Source organism: Oryctolagus cuniculus, chromosome X (genome assembly GCF_051225735.1).
Source record: "Oryctolagus cuniculus isolate XC-2025 breed Fujian yellow rabbit chromosome X, ASM5122573v1, whole genome shotgun sequence".
Taxonomy (NCBI): domain Eukaryota; kingdom Metazoa; phylum Chordata; class Mammalia; order Lagomorpha; family Leporidae; genus Oryctolagus; species Oryctolagus cuniculus.
This window is the reverse complement of record NC_142888.1, coordinates 32412667-32438805: the sequence shown is the minus strand read 5'-3', so window position 1 is coordinate 32438805 and position 26139 is coordinate 32412667. Positions and strand designations below refer to the sequence as shown.

Below are 26139 nucleotides of genomic sequence, written 5' to 3'. Positions count from 1 at the left end.
AAATTTACCTTTGAAAAATATTTTAAGTGTTTCTTTTTATTTATTTGAAAAGCAGAGAGATAGAAACAGACACAGGGAGATCTTCCATCCACAAGTTCACTCCCCTAATGCCCACAAGAGCCAAGACTAGGCCAGGCCAAAGCCAAGAGCCCAGAAATCAATACCATAGGTAGCAGGGACTCAACACTCAAGCCATCACCTGGTACCTCCCAGGGTATGCATTAACAAGAACCTGGAGCCAGTACTTGAATCCCTGCAGTCCAATATGGGATGTAGGTGTCTCAGCCATTGCACCAAACACCTTCCCCTAAACTTATCTTTTCATTCCATTTGCCACCAATTTTTTAAAGTTCCCTCATAGCCCAGATTTGTATCCCTCTCTTCATTGCTGCAGTTATCCCATATCCATTCATTTCATGGACATGTGTGGCCACCCTAAGCAAGAACACTGTGCTATCTGCTTGTTGGTTCCAATAGCCTTCTAATGCTGAAAGAGGTTCTTCTGATGAGCAGTGATATTTCCTACTCTAATACACCCCTCAGATTCCCATACTGCTTTCCATAGGAGCAAACCTTTTGTAGGCCAGTTCTCCATTGCCCTTCCAGGCCATTAGCAACTATCCATCCATGCATCATTAAAAAGCCAAACACAAGGACTTTTAATATTGGTCAACTCTTCCTTCACTGCTAGGAACAGACAGCAAGCAATTCAGCCGACTCACTGATTTGTTTTTACCTTCTTTAATAATAGTGGTAGCTTTCAAAACAGGATGTTGTCTGCTCACCTTTGAACTGACATCCACAATCCATGCAGCTTTGTCGATCAGAGGAAAGCTAGGGCACTATCCAAGTGACGTTTTATGTGGATAAGCTAAGTCTCTGCCTTACACTGGTGGCATATTGTGTAAATCATTTCCATTTTATTAGAGAACTCTTCTGAGTGCTGCCCTCCTCATTAGAACATTTCTCCATCACCCAAGACATGATAGATATTTTAGGTTTCAAAATTATTTTATGTCCTTCAATGATAGGGATTTTCAATTCATTTCCAATAGCTGTAATTGCCCCTCAAATAGAAATTCTTTAGTCCAAAGTCCCAATAGTTACCACTGGGAGGCGCTCACCTGCTTTTGCCATAAGCCCCTGTTCTATGCTCCACATAGGGTTACATAGCACAGAGAATTAGTCTAAAGCAGCATTCCTCTTCTGTACTACATGGCCTTATCATTGGTTTCCATCTAGCATGTCCAAGTAATATTGCCTGAAGGGTAATGTTACAAAGCTAGGGAGAGAAACATTCCACAGTTAGATACAGTGGCCATCTCTAATATAATCAGGTAAAAGATATACAACCACTTCACATAAGTCTTACTCATACAAATTCCCCAAACTTTCACTTTAATCCCATCAACTCTTATATTCCTATGCAAAGGCTCCATTAAAATTTCATCAAGGATCTGGTTTTACAATAGTGGTCAGGGGAAGTGTTCCCCAATCAGCCACAATATTCATCACTATAAAACATTCAGGTAGGCCGGTGCCACGGCTCACTTGGCTAATCCTCCACCTGCAGCGCCGGCACCCCACGTTCTAGTCCCAGTTGGGGCACCGGATTCTGTCCCGGTTGCTCCTCTTCCAGTCCAGCTCTCTGCTGTGGCCCAGGAAGGCAGTGGAGGACGGCCCAAGCACCAGCATGGGAGACCAGGAGGAAGCACCTGGCTCCTGGCTTCAGATCGGCGTAGCTCCGGCAGTGGCGGCCATTTGGGGGGTGAACCCACAGAAGGAAGACTTTTCTCTCTGTCTCTTGCTCTCACTGTCTAACTCTGTCAAATAAAAAAAAAAACATTCAGGTAGGGGTGGGCATTTGGTACAGAGATTAAGTCACTACTTGGGACACTCACATCCCATAGCAGCATGTCTGGTTCGAGTCCTGGCTACTCCACTTCCAATCCAACTTCCTGCTAATGTGCCTGCAACAAACCTGATAATAGGTCAAGTACTTGGGTCCCTGACACCCATGGGAAACCCAGTTTGAGTACCAGACTCTTGGCTTCAGCCTGGCCCAGCCCTGGCTGTTGAGGGCATTTGGAGAATAAACCCACAAATGGAAATACTCTCTCTCTCCCTTTCAAATAAAATGAAAGCAAATATTTACAACACATTCAGGTAAAGTCTAAACATTCCAATTTTTATCCAAATGTACACTTTAATTTTAACAACCTTTATATTCCTACATTCTTCCAATCTAATTGTAGCCCATGTTAGGACTTCCCCAGGGGATTTTGCTACCTCAGTACAAGAGGCCCACAAGTCAAGAAGTATAAGACACTTCCTTCTCCACCCATTTCACCCACTTAAGTACATATGATTTGAGTCCCCATTGAGGAGTAGGTAAGGAAGCCTTACCCTCGGGTTGGTTTTTAATCTTGATTAATCTGCCTAATACCCCAGGTAGTTGATGGTGAGGTTCTCATTACAATATTTTCCTTCCACCTTTTTTTTTTTATTTCAGAGAGAGAGAGAAACACAGAGTTCCATCCCAAATTTCCACAATAGCAGAGATTGGACCAGGGCTGAAGCTGGGAGCCAGGAACCCGGTCCAGGTCTCCCACATGATTGACAGGAAAGAGTCTGCATTAGAAGGAAGCTGGAATCGGATCTAGGGCTGGGAATTGTACCCAGGCCCTTTGATATGGGATGCAGGCACCTTAACCACTAGGCCAAATGCCTGCCCCTCTTCCAGCTTTTTAATTTTCTCCAAACTGTGATAAATAGAGCAGAGTTGTTTGGGGCACTTTAACATCTGGGGACCAGCAGGGAGTCCCTTTGGACTCCGTTCCATAGTGCTATTTACCCCGTCAACCTCCATTTTATTCATCCCTTTTCTTTTTTTTTTTTCTTTTTATTTGAGAAATAAGAGAGAATGTTCTCATCTGCTGGTTCACTTCCCAACTGCCCGCAATGGCAGAGTTGGGAAAGACAGGGTTGAAGTTAGAAGCTGGGAACTTAGTCCAGGTCTCCCATTGAGTGGCAGGAACCTAATTACTTGACCCATCACCACTGCCCCCCAGAGTCTGCAGTGGCAGGAAGCTGGAGTCAGGAGGTACTCTGATATGGAACAAGGGATCTTAACCAACATCCTAACCACTAGGCTAAATGACTTCCCTCACTTTATTTATTCATTCATTTATTAAGGATTTATTTAGGTATTTGAAAGACAGAGTAACAGAGAAAGGGAGAGACAGAGAGTGAAAGGGACCTTCCATCAGCTGGTTCACTCTTCAAATGGCTGCAGTGGCCACAGCTGGGCCAGGCCAAAGCCAAGAGATTAGAACTCCATCTGGATCTCCCACATTGGTGGCAGAGGTCAAAGCACGTGGGCTATATTCCACTTCCATTAGCAAAGAGCTGGATTGGAAGTGGAGCAGACAGAATTCAGATAAGCACTCATATGGGATGCTAGCATTGCAGGCAGCAGCTTGACCTGCTGAACCAAGACACTCACCCCCATCTCATTTATTAATAACCAATTAAAGATTTTTATTTTGCTGATAGACTTGACTCTCCTCTCTGCTTTTTCTCATTTTCTTGTTAATTAACTTAATGTTTTTATTGGCATATTAGGACCAATGAGGGGAAGCTGATACAGCAAATTCAAAAAGGACAGTTGCTATATTTTATAGCCATAAGGTTACAGGGGGTAGCCACGCAAAAGGGCCCATCTTAACCATAGCATTTACCATGAGCTGGGTGATGGGTACATTTAGAAAATAACACAATTATCATAAAACCAATCCTAAAGGGCTTGCAAGCAAAGAATATCAGCTGTTTCATGTTGTGTGCTCCACTTGGGCATTTTTTTTAAAGATCCATTCATTTATTTGAGAGGCAGAGCTACAGACAGAAAGAGGGAGAGACAGAAAGAAAAGTCTTCCATCTACTGGTTCACTCCCCAGATGGCCGCAATAGCCGGAGCTGGGAGGATCAAAAGTCAGGAGCCAGGAGCTTCTCCTAGGTCTCCCATGTGAGTGCAGTGGCCCAAGCACTTGGGCCACCTTCCACTGCCTTCCCAGGCCACAGCAGAGTTGGATTGGAAGAAGAGGAGCCAGGACTCAAACTGGTGCCCACATGGGATACCAGCACTGCAGGCAAAGGCTTAACCTACTGTGCCACAGTACCAGCACCTCCATTTGGCATTTGTAGGGAGAGTTGGACAGTCCCCCTACTCATGATAAACAGACCTTACAAAGTGGCTGTAATTGAATCCACCAGGCTGGCTTCTCCCTCATGAATAACTTCTTGCATGCCTGGATCACATATAGCCATCTGTGATTGCTCAGCAGTGAGCTGTGGGTCCTGTTGCAAGCTAAATATGGTCTTGCACTCTGTAGCATTCCAAACCAAAGGTACTGCCCCTAAAGTAGTTACTCTCACAATCTACTTTAGTAAAACTTCTTCAGAAAGCTGGCCATTCCAAGCTACAAAGTGAGACAGCTCCTTCACACTTTATGGCCCGTTTTCCTTGAAGTCTCCACTTTGCCTCCCCCCAAGGTGAGCTACTTTCTTGGTGGCTAGAGTTCTTAGAGGTACCGTCTGTTGTCCCAACATGATCTTTCCATTTAGAAGTGACTATGAGGGGCCGGTGATGTGGTGTAGCAGGTAAAGCCGCCGCCTGCAATACCAGCATCCCATATGGGCGCCGGTTCGAATCCCGGGTGCTCCATTTCCAATCCAGCTCTCTGCTATGGCCTGGGAAAGCAGTGGAAGATAGCCCAAGTTCTTGGGCCCCTGCACCTGCCTAGGAGACCCAGAAGAGGCTCCTGGCTCCTGGCTTCGGATCAGTGCAGCTCTGGCCATTGTGGCCATTTGGGGAATGAACCAGCGGATGGAAGACCTCTCTCTCTCTCTCTCTCTCTCTGCCTCTCCTTCTCTAAACAAATAAATCTTTAAAAAAAAAGAGAGAGAGAGAGAGAGCTTACTTTGAGGAAAAAAAAGAAAGTGAGGCTGGTAGTTAAGGCTTCAGCTCGCCAAAATGTAAGCTTAGTCCAGCAATAAGATCCAACCCAGAGCCCTCTTTCACTTTTTTATTTTAGCTATTACAGATAGCAATAACCAAGAGATGGTGTCTCCTGCATTTTTCTTACTAGTTTGCATTTCCTTATGCATCCAGCAAACCAACTTCCCAGAGGGTGGATCCACCTCTGAATTCCACAGGTAACTTTCACCTTTAGTAACAGATTCCAGCACAGCTGCTGTGCCATACCATACCATAAACGACCACATGGCCTCTTTAACCAAATTCTGCAGTAGGTCTCATCTTTGGCCTGACAAATCCAGTTTTAGCAAAAATCCCACTAAACCAGTTTAGAGAGAATTTCCCACCCAATGAAGTTTCTCTTCTCCTACCCTTGATAATTTAACCAAATTCCTTTTCCCCCTTCCTTGACAACCAACCAAGGTCCCCTAAGGATTTCTCCATCCACCCATTCACCCTGCCCCTTGTCCTTGTTGTGCATGGAGTGGAGTTCAACGTCTCTTCCCTACTCCAAAAGTCTTGAATAAAGTCTTCCTGTTTTTTGTTTGTTTGTTTGTTTTGTTTTGTTTTGACAGGCAGAGTGGACAGTGAGAGAGAGAGACAGAGAGAAAGGTCATCCTTTTGCCGTTGGTTCACCCTCCAATGGCCGCTGTGGCCAGCGCGATGCAGCCGATCCGAAGGCAGGAGCCAGGTGCTTCTCCTGGTCTCCCATGGGGTACAGGGCCCAAGCACTTGGGCCATCCTCCACTGCACTCCCTGGCCACAGCAGAGAGCTGGCCTGGAAGGGGGGCAACCGGGACAGAATCCGACGCCCTGACTGGGACTAGAACCCGGGGTGCCGGCACTGCTAGGTGGAGGATTAGTCTAGTGAGTTGCGGCGCTGGCCCCTGGCTGTTTTTAACAAGGGCTTGCTCAATTCCTCTTTGACATCATTCCTACTTTTTCATTTATTTTCTTCCCAAACCATGTTTCCATGGTTCAGAGTGCTGACACTACCCAACCTTAAGACAGCATGGTGTATTAAAAGAATAGAAAAATAGACCAGTGCAACAGAGAAGAGAGCCTAAGGAATAGGTCCATACAAACATAGTCAACTGAAGCAATTCAGCGAAGAAACAAGAGCCCTCGCAACGAATGGTGCTCGGAAAACTGGGCATCCATATGCAAAAAAAAAAAAAATGAATCTACTAGTCAGTATATGTTTCACAGAAATTAACTCAAATGGATTGTACAGCCACATACATAATAAAAAACTATAAGGGGCTGACACGGTGGCATAGCGGGTAAAGGCACCTCCTGCAGTGCTAGCATCCCATATGGGCGCCAGTTCGAGTCCCAGCTGTTTCACTTCCGTTGCAGCTCTCTGCTATGGCCTGGGAAAGCAGTAGAAGGTGGCCCAAGTCCTTGGGCCCCTGCACCCGTGTGGGAGGACCTGGAAGAAGCTCCTGGCTCCTGCTTTTGGATTAGCGCAGTTCCTACCATTGTGGCCAATTGGGGAATGAACCAGTGCATGGAAGATCTCTCTCTCTCTCTGCCTCTGCCTCTGTGTAACTCTATCTATCAAATAAATAAGTAAATCTTTAAATATATACATATATATAACTATAAAATATCTAGAAGATATCAAAGAAGAAAATCTAAGTTTGGCACTGAGCTTTAAAATATAGTACCAAAAGTATTATCCATGAGAGAAAAAATTGATGTTAGACTTAACTAAAATTAAAAATTTGTGTTCTGTGACAGATACTGTTAAGAGAATGAAGAGATAAGGCATATATTGAAAGAAAATATTTGCATAACGCTGATCTGATAAAGGACTTGAATCAAAAATATACAAAGAACTTTTTAAAATTTATTTGACAGGTAGAGTTATAGACAGTGAGACAGAGAGACAGAGAGAAAGGTCTTCCTTCCGTTGTTTCACTCCCAAAATGGCCGCTACAGCCGGCGCTGCACTGATCTGAAGTCAGGAGCCAGGTGCTTCCTCCTGGTCTCCCATGCGGGCGCAGGGGCCCAAGGACTTGGGCCATCCTCCACTGCACTCCCGGGCCAAGCAGAGAACTGGACTGGAAGAGGAGCAACTGGGACTAGAACCTGGTGCCCATATGGGATGCTGGCACCGCAGGCGGAGGATTAACCAAGTGAGCCACAGCACCGGCCCCACAAAGAACTCTTAAAACTCAACAATGGAGCCAGTATCTTGGCATAGCAGGTTAGGCAGCCGCCTGAGACACCAGCATCCCATATGGGCATCAGTTTGAGACCCAGTTGCTTCACTTCCAATCCAGCTCCCTGCGACTGCATCTGGCAAAGCAGTGGAGGATGGCCCAAGTCCTTGGGCCCTTCCCCCACGTGGGAGACCTGGAGGAAGCTCCTGGCTCCTGGCTTCGGATCGGTGCAGCTCTGGCCATTGCAGCCAATTGGGGAGTGAACCATCGGATGAAAAACCTCTCTCTCTCTCTGCCTCTCCTCTCTGTGTAACTCTGACTCTCAAATAAAATAAATAAATCTTTAAAAAAAAAAAAGAATAGTAAAAATCCAAAAGACTGACAATACTGGATGCTGGTGAGGATGTGGAGCAAAAGGAGTTCTCATTCATTGCCCATGGGAATTCAAAATGGTTAAAAAAAAAAATGGAAGACAGTTTTTGGCAGTTGCTTACAAAGCTAAAATAGTCCTCATATGACTTAGCAATTGCATTCCTAGTTATTTGCCAAATTGAGTTGGAAATTTATGTCCACACAAAAACCTGCATGGGAATGTTCACAGCAACTTTATTCATAATCATCAAAGCCCAGAAACAATCAAGATGGCCTTCTGTGGGTGAATGGAGAAGCACACCGGTACATGCATACCATGGAGTATTATTCAGTGATGAAAGAATGAACTATCAAACCACAAAGAGATCTGGAGGGATCTTCAATGCAAATTGATATGCAAAAAACAGCCAGCCTGAAAAGGTTACATGCTGTATTATTCCAAGTATACTACATTTTAGAAAAGGCAAAACAATAAAAACAGTTAAAAAGAGGCTTGCTCTGTGGCACAGCAGGTAAAGCCACTGCCTGCAGTGCCGGCATCCCATATGGGCACTGGTTCAAGACCCGGCTGCTCTACTTCCAATCCAGCTCTCTGCTATGGCCTGGGAAAGCAGTAGAAGATGGCCCAGGTCCTTGGACCCCTGCACCTGAGTGGGAGACCTGGAAGAAGCTCCTGGCTCCTGGCTTCAGATTGGCGCAGCTCCAGCCATTGCAGCCATCTGGGAGAGTAAACCAGAGGATGGAAAATTCTCTCTCTCTCTATCTCTCTCTGCCTCTCCTTCTCTCTGTGTGTAACTCTGACTTTCAAGTAAATAAATAAAAAAATAACTTTATAAAAACAGTTTAAAAGAGTGGTTACAAGAGGTTCTGGTGGAGAGCAGGGAAAAGTGAATGGCTGGAGCACAGGCAAAACTGTTCTTTATGAAACTGTAATCGTGTTCACACGGCATTATGCACTTGTCAAAACCCAGAGAATGAACAACAGGAAAGAGTGAACTTACTGTAAACTGTAGGCTGTCATTAGTAAGGCCCTATCACGATGGGTTCACTTAATTGTAATGTACACATTAGGGCAACTTGTGAACAATAGGGAAACTGCCAGAGGTGGAAGGGGAGAAGGGTACATGGAACTATGTGTACCACCTTCTCAATTTTTCTGTAAATCTACAACCGTAGTAAAGAGAACTAAATCTACTGAGTTTATTCTAAATGCACCTTAGCATACAATCCAGCACCTGCACTCATGAGCATTGATTTCGTATAAAAACCTAACACAAGAATGGGCATTTGACTTAGCAGTTAAGATGCTTGCATCCCTCATTGGAGGATCTGGGTTCAATTCCCAGTGCTAGTTCTGAGTTCAACTTCTTGTCAGTGAAGACCCTGGGAGGCAGCAGTAATGGCTCAAAGAACTGGGTTCCTGCCACCCATGTGGGAGAACTGGATTGCGTTTCCATCTCCTAGCTCAAGCCCTGGCCCAGCCCCAGCTGTTGCAGGTGTTTAGAGAGTGAACAAGCAGATAGGAGCATGCTCGCGCTCTCTCTCTCTCTCTCTCTCTCGCTTGCTCGCTCTTGCTCTCTCTCTCTGTTTTCTCTCTGCCTCTAGAATTAAAAACAAACAACAACAACAATTACAAACTTTACACAATCATAGGTTCATAATAGCCAAAAACTAGAAACAAAGGAGGTTTTTTTTTTTTCAAACAGTGCATGTTTAAATATATTGTGGCATATCCATAGCATGGAATATGACTGAGTAACAAGAAGGAAGGATTTATTGATAAATGTAACAAACTGGATGGATCCAGAGAATTATGTTGAATGAAAAAAGCCACCCCCAAAGGGTTACATTTACTATATGATTCCATTTATCTAACATTCTTGAAATGACAAAATTATAGAATAAGAAAACAGATTAATGCTTGGAGTGGGGATGGAGCGAAGTGGTTTTGATTATTAAATGGCAACTCGTAGTGAGGAAAATACTCTTTAGGCCAATGTCTTGGTGATGATCTGGTACCCATGTTTTACAAGATGTGCCATTGTGGGGAAACTGGGCAAATGGTCCATTGCCTTTGGATCTACAAGTATCTCAAAATGAAAGCTAAAAAAGGAAAAAGAGAAAACAAATAGAAACAAGTACACACCTCCTCCTTACCTCAGTTGATCTGCCAGGTTCTCCTGGAATCACGGCTGGGAACCTCTGGGGTGATTTCCCATTAGCCGGCATGTTCACCCTAGGCCTCAGCCTACTCTCCAAAGCTAGAAAGGTGACTATATGCAGAAGATCCTGCAGCCTCTAGTACAGCGAAAGACTCAATGGCTCCACAGAGAGACCAAGAAATCCTAAAAGGACAGTATCCATGTCATCATTGTCGTTCCACATTCACCCCACAAAGTGCCATGCCCCCACTCTGAGTATCAGTCAGGGTGGATTATGGAAATGATCATAATATTTGGAGTCAAATTAATGAACTTGAGGTCCCTTAGTCCTGGGTGGCTCCACAGTGAATCACCCTACCAAGGCAAGCAAGCCATCAATTCCAGATTCAAGGCAGATGAGTCCCAGGGGAGGGTGGAACTGGGGCAGTGAATGGTGCTGAAGCCCCTGGGGACAGGCAGGGGTGGAACTGTCCCTAAAGGTCTGCTGGGCGACTGTGCAGGCAGGAAACCTGGTAAATATGAATGAAAAGAAATGGGTTGTCTCTTCTGCCATCTTCCGTTACTGTCCCATTTTAAAGTGAAAAATCCCACTTAAATTCTTCTTACAGAGAAGCTTTTTGCTTCTTTCCAGAAGAAGATGGTTCTACATTAATAATATTATTTATTATATCAATAAATGGGGGACATACTGTCATTACACCCCAAAAAAAGCATCTAACATAGGTCAGCAGCCATTAGATTAGGGAAGAAGTAGATAAATATCACAAAAATATTTAGGAAACATAGCCATGAAATACTATGCTAAAAAAGTAAAATGATGAAGCTGTTAACATTAAAATTAGTAAAAAGATGGGGGAGTCCACTAGAACTTGAAATTGGGCTGTGGCTCACACAGCAGGAGATGAAATAATCACTGTAACTATTGGAAAGAAATGAAAATGCAACTTTAATTGCCAAGATATGAATTTGTATCTAGAAATTCTACCAGATTCTGGTTAAAAACTACTAGCATTCATAGAGTAATCTTAAAATTTTATTTATTTGAGAGGCAGACAGAAAGGAAGATAAACAGAGATAAAGGGTTCTCACCGGCCAGTTTACTCTCCAAATGCCCACAACCACAGGGCTGGGAGTAGCCAAAGCCAGCATCTGGGCATTCAGTCCAGGTCTCCCACATGGGTGGCCGGAATCCAATCACTTGAGCCATCACTGCTGCCTCCCAGGAGCTGCATGAGCAGGAAGCTGGAGTTGGTAGCCAGAGCTGGGGATCAAACCCACGCACTCAGATAGGGGATGTGGTCATCTCTCAACAAGTTGGCTTAATGCCCACTCTTACAGGGTAATTTGATAAGGAGCTGGATACAAGATAAAATTATAAAAGTAGAGGGCCAGAGCTGTGGCGTACCGGGTAAAGCTGCCACCTGCAGTGCCAGCATCCCATATAGGCGCTCCACTTCCGATCAGGCTCTCTGCTGTGGCCTGGGAAAGCAGTGGAAGATGGCCCAAGTCCTTGGGCCCCTGCACCCACGTTGGAGACCTGGAAGAAGCTCCTGGCTCCTGCTTTTGGATTGGTGCAGCTCTGGCCATTGTGGCCGATTGGGGAGTGAACAGAGGATGGAAGACCTCTCTCTCTGTCTCAGCCTCTCTTTCTCTCTCTGTGTAACTCTGACTTTCAAATAAATAAATCTTTTAAAAAAAGTAATTTTTTCTCTATAGTAGCAATGAACAAATGGAAAAGAAGAAATGTATATTACAGATAGCAAAAAATATATCAAATGTATAAGAATCAATTTTTAAAGGAGCTAGACTTAAACGATTTAAAATAGTTACACAGAGAGACATACCATATCCTTGGTTAAGATTTATTAAATATCAACCCTTCTCAAAAGCATTATATAAAAGTGATTCAAGAATAAATAAGATTAAACATAGGAGAGGGAGGAGGAGGAGGGGTGGGATTGTATGTGGGAGGGCGGGTATGGTTGGAAGAACAACTACAATCCTAAAGTTGTACTTTTGAAATTCATATTCCTTAAAAAATAAATTTAAAAATTTTAAAAAGAAAAAAAAGATGAAACACAAAGCTGAACACTAATAAGATGGTGTATACAAAGTACTGTAGAACGCAGCTAAGAGATTCTTAAAGGGAAACGTATGTTCTTAAATGTATTTTTAACAAAGGAACGCTGAATATTAATGACTTAACATCCAGTTTTGGAAGCTAGAAAAAGAAAAGAATACGGATAAGAGTGAAAAATAAAGAAATCAAAAGAAAGGTACAACAGAGGTGATAGACAAAGGGAAAAGTTGTTTCTTTGGAAAGACGAATGAAATTAATAAGCCTCTGGGGAAACTGATGAAGGAAACATCTGATCACACACTCTAGAGCTGCGAGGAATCTAAAACCTGACTACCCCAGCGGCCCCAGTTCCTGACTCCCATTCACTAAATCCTTTAATTCCCCACCAACTGGCACCACAACCTGCCAATTTACCAACCCCAAAGCCAACAAAGCCATCACCTGAAAATCGCCTGAGCGACTGTCAGGCCATAGACCCTCGCTTTAGCGCTGCGCACCAAGACTTAAACAGTCTCTGAGGGCCACGTTTCCTGTCCTCACCCCTAACACTGCACTTCTAGGGTGTTGCTTTTCCACACAATTGTGAGGGCTGAGGGGTTGCAGTCTACTCACACTGAACAAGGTGCTGTTACGGATCCGCAAAGACTTTGGTCAAGAGCGGCGTTGTCAGGAGATGAACATGGCTGCGCCGGGACGTTTCTCCATGAAGGCCGCCATCTTGGTACTCATTCCGTACAGAGGGCTGTTCCACGGAAGGCTAACGAGGTGGGTGTGCAGTGACAGAAACCTTACTGAGGGCAAGTTTTCGCCAGAAGCTGATCTTTGGATCTGACTCTAGAGGTCTGGGCAAAGTTTACGGAAACAAAGTGGTGACCTGTGATCCTGAGGGTAAGGGGGTGTGTCTTCCAAAACAGACACCACGAGGCAAGGGGGGGAGGAGCTAAAATGGTACAATCCGCTCCTTGGCGACACCACTCCGAGGAGAAGAAGCCAGGTTAATCCAGGTGCGTCCCTCTTGGGCAATACCACCAGAGAAGAGGGGGAGGAGTCCGGGAGACAGACTCTCCCGACCTTCCCCCAGTATTACTATGGAGAAAGCTTGAATCCCCCTTAATTTCCATTACCCCTATAACCCGACTAAAATAACGATAGGAATAATAGGAATAATAGCCTTTGATATGGACCAGTAATGTTTTTCAGCAAATGATCAATAGAAAAATGCTTAGAAAACGTTATAACCATACTTGTAATGGAAATGCACCTCCAAGACAGGTTTCCAACTCGTGCTGTCAACCAGGTTGCAACCTCTTTTTTTTTTTCCTTTTCTTTTTCTTTTTCTTTAAAAGGCAAAGAGAGGGAGACAGGCAGAGAGATCTCCCATCCACTGGTTCACTCCCCAAATGCTGGTAACAGCCAAGGCTCGGCCAAGCCTAAGCCAAGAGCTGGAAACTCAGTCTGGATCTCCTACGTGGATGGCAGGGACCCAAGTATTTTAGCCATCGCCTGCTATATCCCAGGTTGCACATTAGCAGGAAGCTGGATTGGAAGTGGAGAAGCCCAACCGAAAAATGGACTCTCTAATAGGGGATGGTGGCGTCACAAGGAACATCTTAACTGCTGCACCAAACACCCACCCCCAGTGCAGCCTCTTAGTCTCTCCTAAATGAAAATTCAGGAGCTGCTACTGACTTGGGAAAGCAGAATTATGGATGCACTTTACCTGTTGGCAACACTCTGAATTCCTACACATTCTTCAAAATCTAGTCCGAATATTTTACTTCCAGGGAGATTTTTCTGACACAAGATGGAGGGTTCTTTTCCCTGCTGAAGGTGTTTCACATTCAGCAGGTGCACCCTGGCTTAGGCTGGGTATGGGCTGCTGGGTAACCTAAGGACATTTGAGTCCTCTCTAGACCTCAGCTTAACAATCTGGAGAGAGAGAGTACCAGCCTTTATTCCTCGCCTCCTGCAGGATTTATGAGTTGAATGGAAGACAAAAGAACATTTATGACAGTATTGCTGTAACACCCACACTTCTACAAATTTTCTAAAATTTGTGACTTCTGGTCAACATCTCAGACCCTTGATTGCTAACTCTTCCACCCTCGATGTTTGTGGTGTCTTAGGAGAGATACCCTCCACCTGCCTTAGTTCTTCTTTTAAAGATTTATGTATTTATTTGAAAGGCAGAGCTACAGAGAGGCAGAGGCAGAGAGAGACAGAGGTTTTCCACCCTCTGGTTCACTCCCCAAATGGCTGCAATGGCTGGAACTGGGCTGATCCAAAGTCAAAAACCAGGAGCCTCCTCTGGGTCTCCCATGCAGGTGCAGGGGCCCAAGGTCTTGGGCCATCTTCCACTGCTTTCCCAGGCTATAGCAGAAATCCAGATCAGATGTGGAGTAGCCGGGACATGAGATGCCAGCACTGCAGGCGGCAGCTTAATCCGCTACACAATATCGTCGGGCCCCCCTCCTTAGTTCTTGTGTAAGGTCTTTGGCTAGATCTAAGAACTCACTTAATATTAGAGCTGATTTATAAAAGCATTAAAGTTTTATTACATTTGCATGTATATAGGAATCAACACAAAGAATGAAGTCCAAAGAAATGACCAAAGTATGATGCTTTTTCATGTATATTTGAGAGACAGAGAGAAAGAGAGCTCCCATTCATTGATTCACTCTCCAAAACGCCCACAACAATCAGGGGTGGGCCAGGATGAAGCTAGGAGCCAAGAACCCAAACCAGGTCTGCCCCACGGGTGGCAGGAACCCAACTGCTTGAACTGTCACTACTATCTCCTAGAGTCGGCATTAAGAGGAAACTAGGGGGCCGGCGCTATGGCACAGTGGGTTAAAGCCGTGGCCTGCAGCACCAGCATCCCATATGGAGACTGGTTCAAGTCCTGGCTGCCCCACTTCCGATCCAGCTCTCTGCTGTGGCCTGGGAAAGCAGTAGAAGATGGCCCAAGTCGATGGGCCCCTGCACCCATGTGGGAGACCCAGAAGAAGCTCCTGGCTCCTGACTTTGGATTGGCACAGTTCCGGCCATTGCGGCCATCTGGGGAGTGAACCAGTGGATGGAAGACACCTCTCTCCCTCTCTCTCTCTCTCTCTCTCTCTCTCTCTCTCTGTGTTTGAAATAAATAAAACAAATCTTAAAAAAAAAAAAAAAGGAGGAAAGTGGAATCAGGAACCGGGAGCTAAACCCAACAGCCAATGTGAGAGGCGTGCATCCTAACCACTCGGCCAAATGCTCCTCCTCCCCTCTCAGAATTTTCAAAGAACAATACATTTGTGACAGAATCACAGGGCAATTGGACATCTGGTCTAGGATAGTAAATTCTACAGGTGTTACTAAAAAAAAAAAAAAAAGATATATTAGAAGAGGGGATGTAGAAGCTAGTGGAGGCCCAGAGTTGCTTCAGAGGGTTTGTTTATTCAGGTTCATTCATTGCAGCCCCAATTACCAGTCTCTGGTGGTCAAGTTTATTTTCTGGCCTTGGTATGGGAGACATCCATCCCAAAAGAATCTTTATGGCTTCCTCTCTGTAGGAAAATAGCCCTTTCCAAAGTTAAAGTTTCTCAAGTGGTTTCAACTTGGAATAATCAGTATATGAATTTGGCATATTTTTCCTTAATTCCTTCATGTCTCTGGGCTGATCTTAAACATAGGCCTTTTTTAACTCTACCAACACCTACGTTTACTCTTCTGATCTGCATTCATGTTCTTTTAAAAATTATTCCTTGCATTTGACCTTGAATCCAAGGTCTATATATGCCCTACTTTTGTAGACTGAGAAACAGAACATCTCTTCATTCTCCATTATCAATGTCTCTCTGGTCAAGATCCCAACTATGGGTCCATGGTTAAGTTTTTTACCATGAAAGTCATTTTGATTAGCTATCCAAATAGAACTCTTCTGGCGGATAACTGGGTTCAAGTTCAAACCAGAGGAGCAATAATGTTTGCTGAGTAGCAGAGACCCAGGCTCAAGAACTGGACCACAGAGACATTGAAGGTTCCTTTGTGCTTTGAGACTGCTAACAGGTCTGGTTGCTACCTGAAAATAAGAAAGTGACTTCTGGCAAAATCATGAACAAAGGTTTTTAGATCAAACCAAGGGAACCAGTGATGGGACTTTAATATTTTCTTCAGATATAGACTTGGAATAGTTAATAGGGGCCCCGTGTTCAAGGTCGGAAGTGACAGTATGTCACTTGAGAAATCAGATAGTAAAAGTATGTGATGTGCCTCTCTCTATCTCTCTCCTTCTCATCATGCATTCTGGGGGAAGCCAGCTGCTATGTCAGAATGACATTCAGGCAGCCCTGGGACAGGCCCATGCACCAAGCATTCCTGGCAACAGCCAGTGAGAAACTGAGGCCTCTAGTATTTAGAATAAACCATCTGGAAACGCAATATCCAGCCTCAGCTGACTCAGCCCCAATCAACAATTTGATCATGTTATCAGAGACCCTGAGACAAAACTACCTAGTCAATCCACTTGCAGTTTCTTGACACCACAGAAACTGTGATCATCGGTGTTTGTTGCTTTATACTTCTGTGTTTGGGGATAATTTGTTATGCAGCAACATACAGCCAACTCAGCTATTTATTTAAAGTTTTGGTGCTTTGTTTGTCACGAATTTTTTTTCATTAATTTTGTCTTTTGAAAATGGTGCTTTAAAATATCATTTCTCATAGCATCGGTGTTTGGTATAGCAGTTAAGACACTGCTTGGGACACCTGCACCCCATATCAAAGAGCCTGGTTCCAATTCCAGCTCCTGTGCTTCTGATCCAGCCTCCTGTTAATATGCACCCTGGGAAGCAGCAGAGGATGACTCAAGTACTTGGGTCCCTGCCACCCACATGGGAGATCCGAATTGAGTTCCAGACACCTGGCTTCAGCCTGGCCCAAGCCTGGCTGTTATAGGCATCTGGGGAGTGAGTCAACAGATGGAAGATAACTTTCTGTTTCTCCAGCTTCCTCTCTCTATTTTTCTGCCTTTAAAACAAAATGAAAGGCCGGCACCACGGCTCAACAGGCTAATCCTCCGCCTTGCGGTGCTGGCACACCGGGTTCTAGACCCGGTCGGGGCGCCAGATTCCGTCCCGGTTGCCCCTCTTCCAGGCCAGCTCTCTGCTGTGGGCCGGGAGTGCAGTAGAGGATGGCCCAAGTGCTTGGGCCCTGCACCCCATGGGAGACCAGGAGAAGCACCTGGCTCCTGGCTTCAGATCAGCGTGGTGCGCTGGCCGCAGCGCGCCAGCCGTGGCGGCCATTGGAGGGTGAACCAACGGCAAAAGGAAAACCTTTCTCTCTGTCTCTCTCTCTCTCACTATCACTCTGCCTGTCAAAAAAAAAAAATGAAAATAAATAAACGAAATAGTATTGATCTTGCTCTCTGAATTCTTTTTGTGCACTTTAAATTTTGCACTTGTGACCAGTACCTCACTCTCCTCACTCTAGTCCTAGCTCTGTAGAGAAACCTTGTTCTAGAAATTCATAGATGGGGCCGGTGCTGTGGCGCAGCAGGTAAAGCTGCCGCCTGCAGTGCCAGAATCCCATATGGGTGCCAGTTCAAGTCCTGGCTGTTCCACTTCTGACCCAGCTCACTGCTATGGCCTGGAAAGCAGTAGGGCCTATGGAAAGGCCTATGGAAACCAGTAGAAGATGACCCAGGTGCTTGGGCCCCTGCACCCGTGTGGGAGATCCAGAAGAAGCTCCTGGCTCCTGACTCCAGATCGACCCATCTCCAGCCATTGTGGCCAACTGGGGAGTGAACCAGAGGATGGAAGACCTCTCTCTCTCTCTCTCTCTCTGCCTCTTCTCTCTATGTAACTCTGGCTTTCAAATAAATAAATAAATCTTAAAAAAAGTCATAGACTCTCATGTTTCTTGTTTGAAAGTGTATCAGTGAGTAAAAGCATCCCTCACTTGCCTGGAGGATCTAACTCACTTAGCACAGAGAAATAGCCTTGATTTCCCACCCAGGTGCTGAGCTTCAGATAAGGGGTATCCAGAGCCAACATTCCATATCTGTCTGCACATAAGTGTGTCTGAAGAAAAGGACTCTCTTTTTTTGTCTACGTCACAATTGTCCAGGTCACAGTCCAATTCAGACCTAATGTTGACCCTTTTGCATACCAACCTGCTTTGCTTTGGGCTTATCAAAACATTGCTTCGTTTGAACTTTACCTAAGCTTCATTCCTATATCATACAGTAATCTACTCCTAAAGTGAAAATCCGATATTCATTTATTCTTTGTTTGGTGACAAGAGGGTGATCAACTACCTACATTTACCTGAGACTGAAGGATTTACTGGGACAAGTCATTTAATAGCATGAAAGTCCCAGGCAAACTGGAACAAGTTGGTCACCCTAGGTGAGACATCCCCACAGTTCCTATGGGCTGTGCTCTCCCCTAGTGCAGTGGGTTAATGAACCCAAGTGTAGAACTATGGGTGAGTGTGACCCTGGTGGTCTTTATCAAGGTCACTAATGTTGGAAGAGTTCATAGAATCAAATTTGAGATCAATCCTGGTATGTATCGATAGTAGAAAAATTAACAGGCTTTGTTCAGGTCCCAGATCACAGATCACACAGGAATACTTAATCAAAGACTGGATGATAAGCTGTACTAGAAAGGCATTGATAGTAGCAAAGTTATCAGGTTTGAATTTGGATTAGAGTAATACTGATGGATTTGAAAGTTGGTCCAGAGGTGGTAAAAATTGTTAACAGGGGCCTGGATTTTAGAGTTTTGACAATGGAGTCATTGATAGTGAATTAGATAATAGATGACCAAGTTCCAGGGCCAAGCAGGTGAGCAGTGGTGAAAGGGTTAATAGAAACCTGCAATTTGAGAGCTCCTGCCCAGATTCTGTCTGAGGGGTTGTAGATAGATGGCACAGCTAGCCAATGGTTGTGTATAGGAGGTGGGATCTGGTTTCTGGTGGCCAATGGGATGAAGCAGCAATCTGTTACTAGGGAGAAGCCCCTGATGCTACCTGCTAGGTGGAAGGGACCTGCTTTCCTACAAATGGTTAGCCAATGCCTGCCGGAGAGAAGTTGAGCTTTAGCCTTCTCTGCTTGTGGTAAATAATGGTGAGATGTTCCTAGGTAGTAACTAACCCCGTTGCCATGTGAAAGGAGGACAGAAGGTGTAGACAGCATCCTCCTTTGATCAGTACACATTCTATACATTTATTGAAATATCACACTGTACTCCATATATGTGTATAATTATTAAGTATTTATTTTTTAAACATTGCAAAATGTTTTAAAAGGTGGAAATGTTAATTAACCTGATTTGCTCATCACACACTGAACACACATCTTGAATTATCACACTGTAACCTATAAATATGCATAACTAAAATAATAATATAAATAAATAAGGCACAGCTAGTCAGTGGTTGGAGTGTTAAGAAAAGAGCTCTGGTCTCCCAAATCAATATGAGGCTGCCTGATGGGTAAATCAGCAGAGGTCCCCACTGTCAAATGCAGGACATAGCCTGAGGGGGCGCAAATAGACAGCACTGTGGGCCAAGCCTGGAGTGAGGGAAGTGGAAATGGGTAGGAGCACAGCCTGAGCGGGCTTCAGACAGAAGGTGCAGCCGTCCAATGGCTCTGTGTGGGAGGCAGGCTTTAGTCCCTGCGGCCAATGAAATGTGAATGTGCCTGTCTCTAGGTGGAAAAAAATTTTTTTTGCTGTTCCAAATTACAGCCAGCCCAACTGTTATCTGTGGATTCTGCATCCCAGGATTCAACCAACTGTGGATCGAAAATTCAAGAAAAAAAAATTGCCTCTGTATTGAACATGCAGACTTTCTTTTCCCTTGTCCTTATTCCCTAAACAATACAGTTTCACAGAGTATCTACATTATATTAAGTATTATAAGTCATCCAGAGATGATTTAAAGCACATGAGAAGATGCATGTAGGTTCTATGCAAAGACCACAGAATTTTGTATAAGGAATGTCAGTATCCTAGGTGAAGCGGGGGGTGGGGAGGCCATCCTGGAAGCAATCTCCCCACTCCCCAGACAGCAAGAGATGAGTGGGTATCGGTAAGAATGAAATATCTCATGCCTGGAGGAGCTAAGTGACTGGCACAGAGAAGCAGCTTCAATTTCCAACCCAGGTGGGAGAAAGGGAGGAGATTAAACACGAGCGACTTTGGGCAGATGACACTTCAAAAAGGAAGAGAAAAAGCAACAGGTGACATTAACTTTAATAATCTATTTTGTTTAAGTTACCTATGCAACCCATCACCATTTCAACGTGTAATCGATTTTAAGTTTTATTAATGAGATATTTGGCATTTGTTTTGTTGTAATAAGTCTGGAATGAGATGCGTGTTTTACAGGGACAGCACACTTCAATTTGAATGCTAAATTTTCCTCAGAAACATTTGATTTGTGCTTAGATTTCATAAAGTTGGCAGTTCAAAAGAGTAGATTAACATTTGAAAGTTATAGCAAACATACCAAAATTTTTTTCAAATAATTCAATTACTTTAAATTTTAAATTAATTAAAACAAACAATTTTTAAAACTCAGGTCCTTTGTCTTGTTAGCTCCATTTTTTTTTTTATTTTTTGACAGGCAGAGTGGACAGTGAGAGAGAGAGACAGAGAGAAAGGTCTTCCTTTGCCGTTGGTTCACCCTCCAATGGCTGCTGCGGCCAGCATGCTGCAGCCGGCGCACCGCACTGATCCGATGGCAGGAGCCAGGTACTTCTCCTGGTCTCCCATGGGGTGCAGGGCCCAAGCACTTGGGCCATCCTCCACTGCACTCCCTGGCCATAGCAGAGAGCTGGCCTGGAAGAGGGGCAACCGGGACAGAATCCGGCGCCCCGACCGGGACTAGAACCCAGTGTGCTGGCGCCGCAAGGCGGAGGATTAGCCTAGTGAGCCGCGGCGCCAGCCATCTCCATTTTAAGTGTTCAAAAGCCACATGGCAATGTCTACCAAATCTGATGGCACAATTTTAAACAACATGCCGATGGGTCAGCAAATAGTCACAGAAGCACAAGGCTTGCCATTGGCATCCGAAGTGGGTGGAAGTCTTGTGGGACTGTGTCATTAACCTATGGGATCTGATGCTGCCTGCAGGTAGAGAGTGTCAGAATTGAACTGAAGGGGCCAGCATTGTGGTGCAGCAGGTTAAGCCACCAGTTGCTTTGCTGGCATGCCATATCAGAGCGCTGGTCGGAGTCACAGCTGCTCTGTTTCTGATCCAGCTCCCTGCTAGTGGGAAAGCAGTGGGAAGATGTGCCCTTGGGCCCCTGCCACCTATGTGGGAGATCAAGATGGAGTTCTGAGCTCCTGGCTTTAGCCTGGCCCAGCCCTCACCATTGTGGTCATTTGAAGAGTGAACCAGTGGATGGCTCTCTCTCTCTCCCCCATTTTATATATATATGTATATATATATATATATATACACACATATATATGCATATATACATATACATATATACATATATGTGTGTGTACACAAAAACATTATATATATTATATATGACATTTTCTTTATCCATTCATCTGATTGTGTACACCCAGGTTAATTCCTTACACTAGCTATTGTGAGTAGTGCTGCAGTGAACTTGGGAGTGCAGGTATCTCTTTCATAAAGTGCTTTCATTTCCTTCAGATATACAACCGGAAGTGGTATCTCTGGGTCATGTGGTAAATCTACTTTTAGTCTTCCAAGGAATCTCCACAATGTTTTCCATAATGACTGTACTAATTTACATTCCCATCAACACTGTATAAGGAGTCCCTTTTCTCCACATCCTCACCAACATTGTTATTCTTTGGTTTTTGTTTGTTTCTTAAATAGGCAATCTGAGAAGAGTGAGGTTTTGATTTACTTTTTCCTGCTGGCTAGGGATATTGAGTATTTTCCCTGTATTTGTTGGCCATTTGTATTTCTTCTCCTGAGAAATGGCTATTCATATCCTTTGCCCTTTTCTTAATTAGATTGACCATTTTTTGTTATTGTTCATTATTATTAAGGGGTTTTTCTTTAGTTCCTTATGTATTCTGGATATCAATCCTTTGTCTGATGCATAGTTTGCAAATATTTTCTGGCATTGTGTCAGTTGTCTGTTCACTCTGTGGATTCTTTCTTTTACTGTACACAAGGCCCTTAGTTTGACATAATCCCTTTTATGTGTTTTTGCTTTTATTGCCTTTTTTAATTGGTCTTATCCAAAATATCATTGCCTATGCCAATATGTTGAAATTTTTTCCCTATGTTTTCTTCTAGTAATTTCATAATTTCTGGCTTCATATTTATATCTTTTATCCATTCTGAGTTGATTTTTTTATAAAGTGAGAGGTAGGGATCAATTTTCAATCTTCTGAATATAAATAACTTATTAATGTATGTTCCTTCTGTATTTAATTTGTTCAAGATATTTCTTTTGTTTTTAAGATTTTACTTATTTGAGAGTTAGAGTTATAGACAGTGAGAGGGAGAGACAGAGAGAAGGTCTTCCTTCCATTTGTTCACTCTCCAGATGGCTGCAAGGGCCGGAGCTGCGCCAATCAAAGCCAGGAGCCAGGTGCTTCTTTCCGGTCTCCCATGCGGGTGCAGGGGCCCAAGGACTTGGGCCATCTTCCACTGCTTTCCCAGGCCACAGCAGAGAGCTGGATAGGAAGAGGAGCAGCCAGGACTAGAACCAGTGCCCATATGCGATGCCGGTGCCACAGGCGGTGGATTAACCTACTGCACCACTGCGCGGGCCCCATTCAAGATTTTTTTTTTTTATCATGAATGGGTATTGTATTTTATGAAACACTTTTTCTACATCTATTGATATGATTATATGATTGGTTTTTTTTTTACAAAGATTCAATTATTTATTTGAAAGTCAGAGTTACAGAGAGAGGGAGAGACAGAAAGAGAGACCTTCCATCTCCTGGTTCACTCCCTAGATGACCACAATGGCCAGGGCTGGACCAGATCAAAGCCAGGAGCCAGGAGCTTCTTCCAGGTCTCGTCTTCCACATGGGTGCAGGGACCCAAGCACATGGGCCATCTTCTGCTGCTTTCCCAGGCCATAGCAGATACCTGGATTGGAAGTGAAGCAGCCAAGACTCAAACCGGCACCCATATGGGATGCTGACATCGCAAGCAGCAGCTTTGCCAGCTACACCACAGTGCTGATCCCAATCATACGATTGTTACCCTTCATTTTGTTGCTGTGGTATATTATATTTATTGATTCTCATATGTTGAACCAACCATCCCTGAATCCTTGGGATAAATCCCACTTGATTGCAGTGAGTGATCTTTTTTTGATGTGTTGTTGGATTCAATTTACTAGTATTTTGTTGAGTTTTTTACATCTATGTTCATCAGGGATATTGGTCTATAGCTTTCATGTGTATATGTGTCCTTGTCTGGTTTTGGAATCAAGATAATGCTGGCCTCACAGAATGAGTTTAGAAAGCTTCCCTCCCCTTAAATTTTTTTGAATAGCATGAGAGAATTGGTAGTTAGTTCTTCCTTTAAAATTTGGTAGAATTCAGCAACGAAGTCATCTCTTCTGAATTATTTTCATTTCTTCATCTTAAACTATCTTTAAAGTACACTGTTTTGTGGGGAGCAACTCGGACTAGACTAAGTTACTGGAATTAAGACTTATTCTATGCATCTGCTTTCCCACAATATGGCGCTGAGAAGGGAAACAGCTTCTACACAGCTGCCTCCAGTTCAACCAATAAACTGTAGGACCTGCTCCTGATTGGAGGAGAGCAGCGTACTCGGCGTGTGGGTAGCAGAGTTGGGATTGGTGGAAGAGGACTATAAAGGAGGAGAGAGACAACATGCACCAGGAACATCTAAGGGGAACATCCGAAGGAACACCTGTGCAGCCCCCGAGAGAGCCGGCCGGCGGTGTGCCGCTCCCCTGCGGAAGTGGGGAAAGTGGCAGGGGGAACCGCCCTTCCACGGAGGTGGAAGGGATGGTAGCCAACCCGGGAAGGACCAGCAGCAAACCCGGGGAGGGCCGAGCAGACGAAAGAACAGCGCAGGGTCCTGTGTCGTTCCTCCACGAAGACGGGGAGCGACATAATGGTGCCGTGACTCGGATATGAAGCCTAGGCAGGGCTTAGTGTCGTTCCTCCATGAAGAGGGGGAGCGACATGTTTCTCTTTAGTTAATAATGTATTAGTAAAAATAACTATATTAACATGGCTAAATTCCCTGGACTCTCAGTTCTTCTGATATGGCTGCTATCATTGTTTACAAAAGTGTCTTGAAATTGAGGCTCATGTTGAGAAATAAAGTTTATATTTTTCACATTTAATTACACTTTTCCGTAAGCTTTTTCAAGTTCCCTCATATATAAAAGATGTACACTGGTGCTTAACTATTGACAGAAACTCATATTCAGGAGCAGACCAGAATAGCATTGATGATGAACTATGTACCAGAGGCTTGATGCTAGATTTCAGAGAGAGTGATGGTTAAAGGTGCAATAGAGGGGCCAATGTGTGGCACAGTGGGTTGAGCTGCCACATATCAGAGCCTCAGCTGCTACACTTCCAATCCGGCTCCCTGTTGATGCACCTGTGAAGGCTCTGCTTCTGATTCAGCTTCCTGCTAATGCACACCCTGAGAGCAAGAAGACCATGGCCCAAGTGCTTGGGCCCCTGCTACCCAAGTGAGAGACTAGGATGGAGCTCAAAGCTCCTGGCTTCAACATGGCCCAGCCCCAGGCATTGTGGCCATTTGGAGAGTGAACTAGTGGATGGAAGATCTCTCTCTCTCTCTCTCTCTCTCTCTAATTCTGAATTTCAAATAATAAAAAGGAAATTTTAAAAAATTAATTTAAAAAAAAAGAAAAGAAATAGGGGCCAGTGCTGTGCCATAGCAGGTAAAGCTGCCAACTGCATTGCTGGCATCCCATATGGGAAGTGGTTCCAGTCCCAGCTGCTCCATTTCTGATTCAGCTCTCTGCTATGGCCTGGGAAAGCAGTAATAGATGGCCCAAGTCCTTAGGCCCTTGCACCCACGTAGGAGACCTGGAAGAAGCTCCTGGCTCCTGGCTTCAGATCAGCGTAGCTCCGGACATTGCAGCCGTTTGGGGAGTGAACCAGCGAATGGAAGATCTCTCTTTGTGTCTCTGTCTCTCCATCTCTCTCTGTAATTCTGCCTTTCAAATAAATAAATAAGACAGAAGAAGACAACTCAAGCCGAGCATTTCTCAACCCCAACACTAGCTATAGAAGGCAGCCTAAATACAGGTTCTTGTCTGTCCCTCTGACAACATGAGGCAAGCCCAACACCAACAGCAAAGGGGGATGGACAGGGAGCCCACTAACAGTCAGGCTGTGGGAAATGTCCCCCTCCACTAGGCCCACGACTCCCTTCCCCGCTCAGGGACCCCTCCCACAGGCAGGTCTGCAGGAACCTCAGGAGGATCACAATCACAGAAAGATGCAAGGCCTGGAAAAATCCCTTTTATCTTGAATTTGTAGAAGACCTGAGACTTCTGAGACTCCCTTCTCTGATAGGAGACATGGGGTCAGTGGGTGAAACTCACAAAAAGGACCAAATCCCAGCAGACAAAGCCTCCTGGCCTGCAAAGCCATTGACCTTGTGGGCCTGAGCCTCCCTTCCATGCGCAGACATTTGAACAGCCAGAGCATTGGGGGAGCGGGGGAGGGGGGGAGGGAGGAGGATCCCATCCTATCCCTCCCTCTCCAGTAAACACCTGGAGGCCTTGGGGGACCAGCGCAACAATATCCAAACTACAGCCTCGCAAATAAATCTTTTTTGAAAAAGCAGAAAAGGTAGAAGACATAAATGGAAGTGAGGATTCCCCACTTCATTCAAAGTGGAAAAACATTTAATGTGTTTCAAATACAGCTCAAAAGTCACATGTTGGGGCCGGTGCCTTGGCACAGTGGGTTAATCCTCCTGCAGTGCCGGCATCCCATATGGGCGCCGGTTGGAGTCCCGGCTGCTCCTCTTCCCATCCAGCTCTCTGCTGTGGCCCGGGAGGGCAGTGGAGGATGGCCCAAGTGCTTGGGCCCTGCACCCGCATCCCGGAGGAAGCTCCTGGCTCCTGGCTTCGGATCGGTGCAGCTCCAGCCATTGCAGCCATTTGGGGAGTGAACCAGCGGATGGAAGACCTTTCTCTCTGTCTCTCCCTCTCACTGTCTGTAACTCTACCTCTCAAATAAATAAATAAAATCTTTTTTTTTTTTAAAAGTCACATGTGGTTAAGCCTAAGGGAGCCTGCTCCCCTGCTGCCAGGTGAGGATGCACAGGAGGCCCACCCATGCAGAACAGGCCCCCATC

General features: G+C 44.8%; 1 long non-coding RNA gene across 2 annotated transcripts; it reads right to left on the bottom strand.

The window, feature by feature from the left end:
- Nucleotides 1-16: 16 nt before the first annotated feature.
- On the bottom strand, nt 17-12740 carry LOC103345074 (uncharacterized). Of its 2 annotated transcripts, none has more exons than XR_016228090.1 (3): nt 12430-12740; nt 9733-10246; nt 17-1823 (listed from the first exon to the last, which is right to left on the bottom strand). It is a non-coding gene; the product is annotated as an uncharacterized LOC103345074 (long non-coding RNA). The 2 variants fall into 2 exon arrangements; XR_519495.5 differs by having other exon boundaries at nt 9733-9920.
- Between the last annotated feature and the right edge of the window lie 13399 nt (nt 12741-26139).